Below are 10,199 nucleotides of genomic sequence, written 5' to 3'. Positions count from 1 at the left end.
CGCGGCGAGCTCTCCTCAAGTTCTTGAGCGTTCGAGCCCGAACAACTATGCCCCCCTCTGAACATAGAAAAGGAAATACGTGCCAGGACAGACGACACACTTTCGTTCGGTTTGGTTCGCCCGATCTTTCTTTCTTTTTCTTTCTTTCTTTATTTCTTTAATTCTTCGCTTCAGGTTCACCATCTCATGGCACAACGTTCACTCTTCCATCGTCTTCACTCTTCAAGACTTTTCCTCGAGCGAGCGCGATCTATCAATTTCCCCTCCGACGCTTTTCTACTCTCGAATCCCAAGACTTTATTCTGTCTCTGTCTCGCCTTGTTCGCTCTAAAATTCCTTAATCTTGAGCAACGAGTCTCTCTCTCTCTTTTCTTCGGTTCATCAGCTTCGCTCTTCGAGGCTATCAATCTTCCACCTCTTTTGTACTCTCCGACGCCCCTGGGACTCTATCGTTTCTAAAATCATTGGGTTCGAAAGTCTCAGTCTTTCTGTATTAGAACTACAACAACGGGCCAAAATCGTGATGAAAATTTCTTACGTAATCTGCTAAATGAGAATGTTTTTAATGTTTTCTAAATCGAAAGAATATTTTGATTACTCTGTTATAAAAGTCTAGAATCTAAAGTTGGACAAAGTCGAATGAGAAACGAAAATTCTCTCGTTGTATTAGGAAAACGATTAAAGACAAAAATGTGTTAATCGATGTATATACACTTCCGATAGAAATCGTCGAGCAAAGGGTTGATCGCAGAATTCTTCGCTTTCGAAACGAACGCAGCGACTTCGTCTCGCAAAGAGATTATTTATCCTCGAAGCGTGACGATATTGCCGCTCGCAGTCGCATATCCTGCTGGCTTAATGAATCATCGAAGGAAATGGTGCGGTCTCTAAGACTCCTTAGCGAGCGTTATGTGAAAAGTCCATATAAGTCGGGCCTACTTAGTTAGCAGTGACTCTCGCGCAGTTGCCACCGGTAATTAGAAAACTGTCTTTCGAAGAATTTCGCGCAGCCTCGATTGCGCCGGGCGGACGAATTAACTTCGACGAATCTCTTTAATGAACGGTTCGAGCTCGGATCGCCTGCACTGATTGATTTTATCCTTTCGCGATATAATTGTCCGGACGATTGAGTCGAGGTAGGTTCTTTGTGCAGCGTTTAAACCCGATTATTCGGCGCAAGCTCGAGAACAGATGCGTAAGGAAAGTGAACGTGTCAATTGAAACTTAATCGCCCGGCGGCCGCGACTTATACGCGAGCAACCCTAACGGCAAAAACGGGTCCACCGAGGGACATTCTCGTCGACAAAGGCGTCGCTTAGCACGCTGCTCCGGTGGATCTCTCCAAGAAAGTCGTTGTATGTATTTGTTTCGCGAGCGATTCAGTTTCCCCGGACCGTGGCTGAACAGTATTCGATAGCCGTCCGCACGCACAATCGAGCGGTTTTTGCGATGCTCGATCTTGAATCGCGCGGGTGACTGATCTCCGATCAATGGACAGAATTCAATCAGCCATTTTTTCTCGCCCTGCCGGCGAAAAACACCGTTCGGGACCCTTTTTGCCGGCCTCGCAAAGAATCCCGCGCGATCCTCCTCTGTTTAACCGTTAACGCGGGCCCGTGGTCCAGAAATCGAAACTCCGCGACAGTGGTCCGTTCCCGAGAGCGCGATCGAAAATCGAACGAAATTTTTAACGATACGGCGTTACTCGGAACGGTAGATTCCCGTGGATCGGGGACTGAAAAATTGAAATATTCGCGGCATAATGAGAGAACCGTAAAATTATCAGCTCTCTTAACAGCCTCAAATTCCGCAAACGGATTCACAGTTACGCAGCTGCGGAGGACACCTGTTGAGCACCTGAACTTTTTCCTAAACCCGATGACTCTGTGACATCCTTGAATAGTTTGCGTGACTATAAAGTCCTCAGCGATTCCCGTAAAACGGAATGGATATCGATGGGCTCCTTCGACTCGATGAAACGGGTCTCCCACTTCGAGCGCGGCTCGGTTCGAAGACTACGTTCCACCGAAATTAGAAAAAAAAAGCCATCCAATTTTCGCTGCAGCTCCCGGAGACCAGGATCCTGTTACACGATTCTCCTGATTGGTCCGTTGAAAGCAATCGAGACGAATCAATTCGGTTGCCGGCGCGGCGCGGCGATCGAAACGGCCTTTGACAATTTCCCGTGGACACGCGTTTCCTCCGTCGGAGATCTTCACGGTTGATCCAGGATCATGGATCGTGGACGCCGCTTCAGCTCGCGGCTGCTTCGTTCCGGCATCGCGTTGGCCGAGCTTTTAATTCCCGTTTTATTTAACCCGTGCTCGTTTTCCACACGTCGCGTAACGTCGTGTCGCGTCGGGCGCGCACTCCCTTTCGATCCACCGGCGATCAGACCGGACGATAAACGAAGTCCCCAGTCTCTTCCTCACTGCCCTTTCATCTTGGTCTTATAGGGCTGTCGACCGCGTTACGCACGATCCGCCGATACCGCGGATTCTTCAGCATCGTTTCCTCGCGAGTCCGCCGCGTTATCCGTCGCATTATCCGCTGAATTATCATCCGCTGCGCGACCGATGCACCGCGTAATCCGACGACCGGTACGCGGCAACAGGAAGCATGTGTGACACGTCGGATCGGACGTATGCTCGCGCCGAACGATTATTTCGGCGCGGTGACCATTCTTTGTCGCGTCACGATTGGCCATGTCCGAGCAAAATGGAACATTGTTGGAACACAACGCTTTCTAAACGCTCCGACTCTTCTTTCCAGAGATATCGATGACTTTCCTTGGGAAAACTCCTTAAGTGCATGCTTCGGTTGACTTTCACAGGGGTGGTAGAACCGGTATTACCCTGACGACGATCGTCACGGTAATGGGACGGCAAATTCCATTGTCCAATGATTTCTTCTGTCGCGATTTCTTCGCACTTGATCCAACCGACGGCAGGGGGAAAACTAGAGCGAGAAATCTGCATGCGAAAAGTGTTAGCAGACCACGCTGGTAACAGTTTGAACAAAGGATCGGTTCCTACGAAATTGTTAAAAATGTTTCGCTCGTTTTCTCTGCGGCAAATCGGAGCCATCTGTTGCGAAACAGCAGCGCGAGTCCGCCAACGAAGAAAATGTGCGTCTCTCTAATTTATCTTCCTTTCGTTATTAATTTGGAAAATGATCCCTTGATAGGATTATTTCAGCGATATGTTACATTTGTTGACTCATTTTTTAAATAATGTTCTGTTCGATAAATCCGACTAGCACCGATTTAGCATCGCGCGATGCTAAAAAGTGTACTCGCACCGGTTCGGAATTCACGGGTCCAATCACTGAACTGATGTCAGTTTCGAATCGCGAGTACGATTCGACAAGGTTTCCCGTTGACTCGCGACGATAACGGCGACAACGCGGCGCACGGTGGCACAGCGGTTTCAGGAAAAGCCGATGGACTGACTTACTTCGTCGCGCGAAACTTCATGGCTTGATCCTGGCTTTATTTCTTTGACCCGCCACTTAGAACGGAATGCACCACCGCTACGATCCCGCTGAACGTCCAACGACAGATGCCGATCGCAATACCGCGACAACATTCCGCTCCATATCTGTGATCTTCCCGGGACTCGATTTTTGAACCGATCGCCTACGATCCCGGATAATGCCTCTTAACCATTGCCACGATTCGTATCGGCCGTAATACGCCCGTTTTTCTTACTCGATGCCTTATGCTGCGTTCGACCTGCGTCATCCTACCGCGTCTCCGTGCTTCCGCTTCGGCGGAACACTTCAACGTTCTACCTTTATCAAGATCCGAAAATCACAGTTTCCTCGCTTCTCATCGAATTGCAGAAAATGCTGTAGATTAGAGGCTTTGTATATAGGACAGAATAAATAAGTCAATTAAATTATATTATATCGCGTGCAAAAAGATTGAATTTACTTATGTTAAGCAATCAAAGTACAGTAAGATATCTTTCTAGACATTTCAGCCTAATTGAAAAGCTTTACTTGGTTCTACTTAACTTTATTTACTCTTCTATATAGGACAGAATAAATAAATAAATAAAATTTCTATTGTATCGCGTGCATAAAGATTGAATTTACTTACATTAAACAATCAAAGTACAGTACGATATCTTTCTAGACATTTTGGCCTAATTAAAAAACTTTGCTTGGTTCTACTTAACTTTACTTGGCTTCGAAAACTCGACTTGGTTTTTTACTTCACTACTTGGTTCTGTTTATCTCGGAAATGGAACGCCTACGAAATCTCATAAATTGAACGATCATAATCTGCTTTTGGCCTCGAAACTCCGTGACGGTCATGGTGCGAAAGAATTAAGAAAGTATGCAAATGTGAATCGTATATCATCCGAAGTCTTCGGTGTGACAGGTTTCATTCGCGGTTGCGTGGTTGCATCGGTCGGCGGGTAGATCGCGATAGTGCTGTTGCAATTTCTGGGTGTAAAGCAGCCCCTGGATCCCGAGTAGCTCTCGATGGGCGATCTTAGACGCAAGAAACAATCGCGAGACGAACGACACAATTTTTCGCGCATTTTCCTTCTCGTTGATCCGACAATTGCATCTGTATCACCGCGAACGATCTCGAATAACTCCAGCGTGAATAAATCATTCGGAAAACGACACGAAGACAATCTTTACCCCACATACTTCGCCAGCGTCCAATAAAATGTGAAGTCGTTTAGCTCGGCGCTTTTAATGGCCATTAAACTGCCTGAGGAAAATGAGCCATTCCGCAAGACCCGCATCCTTGCATCACCGTCGATTTCGAAGAGCCATAAAAATCGTTTCATAGCCGCCCGAAACGATTCATTAGCCGCGATTGTGTTCGAACTGCGAGAGAAGCTAATTGCCAGTCGATGATACTGTTCGAGCAATCACGGCTATCTCGATGACAGAATTTATATATAATTCGCGGAAAATCCGCTTCTCGTTTCGCTGTCCCTGTTCGTTCGAGTGCAGTGGAAGTGGCCGGTCGCGCGACAGCGAGGATGATCGATGGCTCGGCGCAAGGGGGAGCGGGAGCATTACGCAAAGCTTTTCCCTTTCGAAACCTCGTTCCTCTCCGATTACCGGGCGAAGTTTATTGCGCCTTTTTTTCAGCGGTATGCAAATCGCGGGCTCGTCGGCGAGAGAGGTCGTGTTTGCTCGCGCTCGTCCCGTCGAAAGGGACAGGAAAAGAAGAGCGGAGAGGAGCATGAGCCTCTCGAGCCGAGCCGAGCCGAGCCGAGCGGTATGCTGGCTCTCTCGTAGAATGTGTTTAACGTGTGACTGACATGACGGTTCGAGCGCGTGTTCCCTTTCGCGAAGCCCGCGTCGTTTTATTCACGGTTTCCTCCGCAGAGGCCGGTGTTTACATCGCCGTCTCGGAATTAACAGCGTTAACCGGCCCGACACGTGATGCTGATGGCGGTTCTTCGCAGCGATGCTAGTTAGAGAGAGAGAGAAAGCGAGTGTGAGAGAGAGAGAAAGAGAGTGAGAGAGAGTGTACCTTTAATTACAGGTTTCGCGCGTAATTGACAGCGGCCTCGCTCGGTAATTGATTTTCGCCGGTTGTTTGTTTAATTGTGACAAACGACCGGCCGGATTCGAACGGTGTAAATGCCTGCTCCGGCAAAGACAAATTATTTATACGCCGGGACGCGAGTCTGAGAACCACAAGATTATAGAGCAAGCCGCGCAAACGATTTCCTTGGCAATCGGGAAAGTTAATTAATAATATCGCGTGCGCCGAAGCCACGGGTCGACTCCACGCTGCGTGTCAATGATTTATATTACGTCCGAATGCACGATCACTTCCGAGCACCGGCGTTTATCAGCAGGCGAGTCCGATCCCTTGAATCTTCCCTGGCGCTTACACCCGAACCCCTATAATGCCTCTACCGAATCAATTGTTCTCGTTCTCCTGGAGGAACTCTGACAACGTGCAGTTATAAGTATCTAAAACATTTTGTGCTTTCCTGGCTGGTTTTACGACACCGCACGAGTTCACAGTTGTAACAGAATCACCGAGGAAGCAGCATCAATAATAACGATAATAATAACCGAAGTACAGAAATGTCTCTCTAATTGACACTCAGATTGTCTACTAAAATGGACAATTTGGGAGGAGGAGATACGATTATTCGAGCGTTGCAGCTCGTTGACAATTTGTAACTATAAAAATGAACCGCAAGAATCGAATAATCGTATCTCCTCTTCCCAAATTGTCCATTTTTCTGGACAATCTAAGCGTCAATTAGAGAGACATTACTGCAAGTAGAATAAAAATCCAGCAAATTTCCCACGCGTAGATCACACGGCTGCCATTGACAAAGTAATCAAGTTTCAATCGTTTCTAGCAACGGGAGAGTTTCCCGAATTAGGTCCAATTCCTGTCCTAATTTTTAGGTGAAAAAAATGACGGTGAAAATGGGAACAATATTAACAACACAGAACACCGAACAACGATGGCATCAAGAGTTTTTGTTCCGCGTTTCCGTCGCGATTTTACAAAAATGATATCGGGGAGGAAGTCTTCAAAGTTTTAGGGTGGAAATACGAACCGGCCCCGTCACTTTTTATTCGAGTCCTAAAGGGATAACAGGGAGACACTTAAGATAGAATCGATAAATTGCCGTTTACGGATGAAAGCGCCGCGCGTCTTGTATTCTAGGGATAATGATACGAGATGCAGGAGGCAACATTAGAATTAGTCTTTACGACGAATAAAAGGATCGCAGGAGCGGGCTGCGCGAGCAAAGATGTTAATTGGACCAGTCGCGGTGACGTTTCGCTTCCTGCTGGAACTGGCTTCTTCGAGATACGGGTTCAAGCTTTTGTGGGAATACGAAATCACGGCGCCGCTTCCGGCTTTAGTTGCTCGAGGATGCGACGTGCGAACCCAACGCTCTGAGATCGAGTGCTACAATGTTGCCAGAGAAAAATGCGGTCATTCGGATGGTACATGAAATCTCCGAGTTAGATCTTTTCTCTACGGGATCCTGGAGTCCCGAATCTTCATCCATCATCCATTGTTCTCTCCTCTGGCAGTTTTTTAATTGGCAGAATTTGAATACCCAACAATGGTAGTCATCTATTACGGAAATTGTTAGCTGTTACAGAAATTGTTACAACGTTCCACGTTCTAGACATTTTTCAGTTTGATCAGCCTCGCGAGAGCAGCACGAATTGTTGGCTATCGTAGGAATCGGTACACGAAAATGCAAACGAGTCACGCGACGACGTCCCAGCGCCAAAAGGTATTCCGCTTTCTAGTAATTTATTTTCACGAAATTGTGTCTCTGCCGCGTCCGACGTCATCGAGTTCCACTTCTTCGTTTCCTCTCGGCTCTTGCATCGGTTCTGAATCACATGTTTCGTGTGCCCAGAGCGTCTCGCTCTAAACATTTTGTAACGTCGCGCGTCGTGTGCATGCTCGAAGGATTATTATTGTTATCATTATTATCATCTCCACGGCGGTCATAGAAAATCGAAAAAGGAAGACCGAGAAAATTCCTGCGACGATCCGGCCAGCAGTCGAAAGAGCTCGATGATGCTCCGGTCGCGTTATCTTCCGCGTATAGGTAATACATAAATGTAGAAATATAATTTGTGAAATTGCTACCTTCCTGGGAGGGAAAGAATGAGAGAGCGAGTGAGAGAGAGAGAGGGGGAGAGAGAGAAAGAGAGGACGCGGTACCACGGGCAGGTACGCTCGCTCGAGCACTGTATCAGGATCGGTGAATCTGCATTGATTTAGTGCCGCGTAAGTACCGTGATTACACGACCAACAGTTCTCTGTCTGCGTGTTCGGTTGCCTGTAGCCGACAACTCTATTGTGAGCCCAGCGACCGTGTAAGTTTTCGTAATTATGTAAATGCAAGGGTCGAACGGTGGGGGAGGGAAGCGGGTAACCCGCTCGGAAAAGCCGGCTCCGGCTTTATCCGCCGGCTACGCTACAGTACTAGGATCAAATTCAAGCACCTCGATAAGTACCGGTGGATCGCAAGATTGTTGACGGCACGTGATCCAGATTTCTCGGAAAATGCGGAAATCGGCTCTCGGCGCCGAGCGGATCGAGAACTGGATGCCGGACGCGGAACCGGCGCAGCGGCTTTGAACAGTGCCAATTAATTTTTTCTCCGTTCAATCGTCATTCAATATTCATAAAGCACCTATAATCTCACGACTCGGATTACGCGAGTTCCTTCCACCGGTTCCCCGGAAAGCTTTCCAATAGCAATCAGGTCCTGCGCGTACGTGGCGCCGTAAAAACTGCTAATTAGATTGTCACCTGGACAAGGTTCTCGAAAAAGCAGCGCCATATAGATAATCACAGAGGTAAATTGCAGGAAGTGGAAATATAAACGTGGCCGGTTCGTTGGCCCTGTTCTCCTAACTTTTTTCGCCGTGAAAGGCGGCTTCTGCAGCTTGTTCCCGTGGGTCTCTCTCTCTCTTTCTCTCACATACAGGTTGCACTCTGCCACGGCTGCAGTCCTCTCAAAAAATGATCACGTCCTCGCGGGGCGATCGCTCGCGCACGCGGCGGATTCCGCTTGTCGAAGAAACAGGAGCACACACCGGCCGCGGCCGGCACGCGTTATAAATATTGATCGTGCGTGCGAAGTCTGCCCGCTCGAATTATCTCGGGCATCGCGGGGATCGATCACGTTTGTTAATCACGTTCCTTCCCGCCGACAGGTAGCCGCTGCTGGCTGACCACTGTACCCTGCCCGGTCGCGTCGTATGCCACCTGTGCCAGTCCCGCTGCATAATCTCCTCTCCCTCTCTCTCTCTTTCTCTCCCTGCCTCTCTCTTTCTTCTGTTCCATCTGCACACGCGGCCCGGAGTCACAGAAAACGAGACGAGACGAGATTCCTTAATTAAGTTCTTGCAAATCCGCAGCGAACCTCTGGCGACTTGAACGGTGTCCACGGACGTGGCCGGGTCGAGAGGTCCCTCGCGAGATGTTAATCGGAAGCTTTTGCGCCTCTTCGGGAACCGAGCGGTGCCCCCATAAGCCTCACGGGGTTGCTGGAATTTCCCTTGTGGATAGAGCATGGGGAAATATTTGACCGGCCTGTTTGACGATTCCTTCGAACGGAATCGTCTTCTTCCCGTCTCGGTCCTCTATTTGACTGCGATCTCAGTGTCTTCGTGCAGGTTGCCTACCACGATCCTTCTTCTCGCAAGAAAGATTAACACTTCGATCGTCGCGTCGCCCAATGTCGACACAGTTTGCTCAGATTTGAGTATTAATTTTTACGATAACTTATCACATCCGTCGAAGTCCGGCAGGTTTCACGAATTGTGTCGCGAACGATGTTGAAATAGTTGTCGATGGCGAGCAACTTAAGTTTTCAATTTTAATTTGTTCGCGTAAGAAACGCTCGAGTTGCAGCGACGGTCGAATTTCGATCGCTTAAAATTCGTCGAAGACGAGAGATTCAGCGCCAACGCCAACGTATACCGCAATCCGCTAATAGCATCGCGGATAGGCGAGACCGTGGCGAACCTGGGCAAGGTTTCGTGCGGCAGACAAAGACCGCGTGCCGGCTCGTGCACGGCTATTCCTCCGCTGTAATCATCAATAACAGCAAAGTCGTTATTCTCGACTTTCGCTAGGCGAACCGCCGCGCCGCGGCGACGTTTAAAATATTTGGCACGTGTACTCGAACCGACTTGTCTCTAAACGGGCAATTTGGAGGCTTGTCAGTGGTCAACGATGCCGATGAGAAAGTTCCTGCGGAACCAATTACTCAAAAGCAACCATTTCCCCGGTAACCACCGTTAATTGGACGACGCGGGTAATATTTCTTTCTCTTACGATTTTGCTTTCGTGAGAATATGCACCTCCGGCTCTTTCTCTCTCTCTCCGTCCTTCTCCGGGGCGCTTGTCTTCTGAAAACGAACGGTACACACCGTTATCTCGTGAATCGATGTTTACTTTCGTCTCGAGGATTTCATTAAGACTGTACGAGACGTCGTCGATCGCGAAGCGTGCGCCGTCGACCCTTTTTTTCGGAAACAATGGGCAACGATGAAAGCTTCGTATAAATCCGGGGCCTCGTGAGAACCCGGCAACGCAATTAACGAGCGGCGAGCATTAACGCCGGACCCTGCATTCGGCGTAACGGGAACTGAACGCGCCGCTTCTGAAGGGGGGAAAAAAACGGATTTATAGGTCCACTTCGTGAAAGCCG

Source organism: Megalopta genalis, chromosome 11, assembly GCF_051020955.1.
Source record: "Megalopta genalis isolate 19385.01 chromosome 11, iyMegGena1_principal, whole genome shotgun sequence".
NCBI classification, from domain to species: Eukaryota; Metazoa; Arthropoda; class Insecta; order Hymenoptera; family Halictidae; genus Megalopta; species Megalopta genalis.
Note: the sequence above shows the minus strand (reverse complement) of the source record.